This window comes from Pyrus communis, chromosome 15 (genome assembly GCF_041283825.1).
Source record: "Pyrus communis isolate YQ-2024b chromosome 15, ASM4128382v1, whole genome shotgun sequence".
In the NCBI taxonomy this organism is placed as follows: domain Eukaryota; kingdom Viridiplantae; phylum Streptophyta; class Magnoliopsida; order Rosales; family Rosaceae; genus Pyrus; species Pyrus communis.
In genome coordinates, this window is record NC_142579.1 from 16,163,403 (window position 1) to 16,166,798 (window position 3,396).

Genomic DNA, 3,396 nt, shown 5'->3' on the forward strand with positions numbered 1-3,396 from the left:
TATCTTTAATTGTTAACAATTAAAATGACAGAAAAAAAAAAAAAAAAAAAGTACCCAACTCCGTTTACCCTCGACCTCCACTTTCCCTAAACTACCTTTCTTTCTCGTCCTCCCAATCTCCATGACCATACATTGACATGGCGTATTTTTCGATGCTGAAGAAGACGGATCATCTGGTGAGACCGATCTCGGATGTGAAGATGAGGACCAACTAGACGAAGGCGTTGGTAACCAAGGATTCAATCGGAAAAGGGCAAGAAGATATCGGTTTCGACTTGGGGCTGGCTCAAAGTCAGCATGCATGTGGTTTGTAGAGAGGACGAAGGGAAGAAGAGATCAACGGAAGGGGGCTTGTCAGCGCTTTGAATGCTGGTTGGGGTGGACCGATAGTAGACATGGTGGTTGACGTAAGAGTGGTGTTTGTAGCAATGGTGGTTGAAATGGTGGTAAAGACAATTTTATTGCTATAAAACTTCAAATTAATTTTCTATGCCACCAAAAATCAAAAGAATATATCAAATATGAAGTCATAAGCTTTGATACCATTCAAAGACACACTCATGATGCTACCTTGCTGAGGAAAATACACGAGCTTTATGGGTCGCTTTGGCAGATCGTTTCGATCACCAAAGATACATCTTCTTGCCCTTAAAGCAAGACACAACTGGCAGCATTTACGCTTCCAAGACTTTAAGTTTGTGAATGAATACAGTTCTGAAGTTTGTTTGATCCAATCACTTCTCAAGTTCTATAACGAGGACTTGATAGAGGAGGATTTCCTGGAGAAGACCTATTCAACCTTCTTTGCGACCAATATTGTCTTGTAGCAACAATACAGGGCTCAGAAGTTCACTAAGTTTTTCAAATTTGATCACTGTTTTACTTCTTACTGAAAAGCGGAAACAACTGTTGATGAAGAATCATCAAGCTTGACCTACTGGAGGGACCGCTGTGCCTGAAGAACACAATAGCGAAAATTGATGCCTGAACTGCCGTTTCAAGCGTGGTAGGCACAACCAGAAGCTAGAGCCAAGGCTCACCTAAAGGAGGAAACCGGGCCCCAGAAGCGAACCTTGCTCCTAAGGCCTCAAACTTCAAGAATAAGGGAAAAGCACCTGACACCATGGATATGGACATGTGCTACTTGTTGGGATTTACGGCTCAAAATTAGGATGATGCAGAAATTAAGTTTGTGTTACCTATTTTGTTTGGTGTCCTATTTGAGTTTGAATTTGACTTCTTGGTTGGATTCCTTGCTTGGTGGAGAGATTTTGTTAATTACCTATTTGATTAGGATTTGGATTTTACTTCCAATTAGGATTAGAATTCTCATTGTAACCTAAGTCCTATGCACTATGACCTTAGGGTTAGTTTATTTTGTGTGCCACACCATTCGTTTAGAGAGTTTTCTCTAAATTGGGTTTTGGGTGGAGGGCACCGTTTGGAGTCATGAGTGTGTGGCAAATTCATGGCTCATTCATTCGGCAATATGGTGAGAACCAATTTATAAGTTAGAGAACAATTTGGGAGAATTATGGTTGGTCGAGTTCTCTACTTGTTTGGTTCAAGGTTTGTAATTTGTGGGATTTGGGTTGTGAGAGTTAAAACACTCTTTTGTAATCTTCGTTTGTTTAGTGAAATTCCGCGCCGTGCTTTGCCCGTGGACGTAGGCTTTACGCTAAACCATGTAAATCTCGTGTTCTTTTGAGGTAGTTTTTAGTTTTCGCATATGATGTTGATATTTGGTACTTTGTTAGCATTTGCTTCCGTTTGTGCATAAAAGTACAAGTGGTATCAGAGCCAGGTTTCGGCTTAGGCTTTGCTTGCCAATCATTATGAAGTTTTTTGTATCATTGGCGAAATTTGATATTCGAAGAATTTGATGGGAGGAATGATCTTGGGAGTTTGTATATCAAATCCTTTGTTCGTCTTTGAGGCAATGTTTGTTCACTCTGCATTTGTCATAAGGTGGAGTTTGATGTTCGAGACTTTCTTGAAGTGTTCACACTTTTTGGTTCATTTGTTCGAAGCTTTGTATAGAATTTTTGGCTCAATTTGTTAGTTTCCGTAATGGGATTTGTTGGAGAAGGCATAGAAGGAAATTTCAAGATTTGAAGACTTTTGGATTTTTTGAGTCGTGGTGGAGATCAATTTCGAAAGAATTTGGTGATCACTTTGTGTTTGTATTTGTTATTCTATTTGAAGTTTGTATTTGATTTTGAAGTTTGCTAATTTTTCGCCGGGGTGGAGATTGTTGAGATTTACAGCTCTGAATTAGGATGATGCATAAATTAGGTTTGTGTTACCTATTTTGTTTGGTGTTGTATTTGAATTTGGATTTGACTTCTTGGTTGGATTCCTTGCTTGGTGTAGATATTTTGTTAATTACCTATTTGATTAGGATTTGGATTTTACTTCCAATTAGGATTAGTATTCTCATTGTAACCTAAGTCCTATGTGCTATAAATAAGACCTTAGGGTTAGTTTATTTTGTGTGCCTTACCATTAGTTTAGCGAGTTTTCTCTAATTGGGTTTTGGGTGGAGGTCACTGGTTGGAGTCATGAGTGGCAAATTCATGGCTCATTCATTCAGCAATTTGGTGAGAACCAATTTGTAAGTCAGAGAACAATTTGGGAGAATCTTCTTTACTTGTTTGAGTTCTCTACACATTTGGTTTAAGGTTTGTAATTTGCAAGGTTCTAAAAAACGCTAGGTGCTAGTCAGGCAGTGGGCAGGGGCCTAGCGCCTAGGCGGATTTATGTAAATTTATTGTATATTTTGTAAAACACTTTAAAAATACACACACACACACACACTTGTATGGATAATAAAAGAATGATAAAATGCAAAATTAGAAGTTGAAGAATACAATAAAGTACATCAATCCAACAAATTCAATATTTAAAAAACAGTAAACATATAATCATAATTAGGACTATTCTTGGATGATGGACTAAATTTTTCTTATTCATGATTCTTGCATTGAATTGGACATAGACTAAATTATATAACCTTGTTGTATCTAGTTTATTTCTTTTCTTTATATCCCCTCAAAAGTGCTCCAATTCATTTCACGATTGGATGAACTTGTAATTAGTCCATCCTTTGCAAATTAGGTACACCATTTCCACAAGTATACCACTATGAAACTAAAAAAGAAAAAAGCACACGATTAATTAAAAAAAAAAAAAAAATCAAACTGCCTAGGACCGCCTAAGCGGCTGCCTAGCTCCAGATCGATTTTTTGAAATGATTTGCACTGAATCACGGTGGCCCTTCACCGTCTAGCACCTATGTGGTCGCATAGGCCGATTTTAAGAACACTGGTAATTTTTGAGATTTGGGTTGAAAGAGTTAAACACTCTTTTGTAATCTCCGTTTGTTTAGTGAAATTC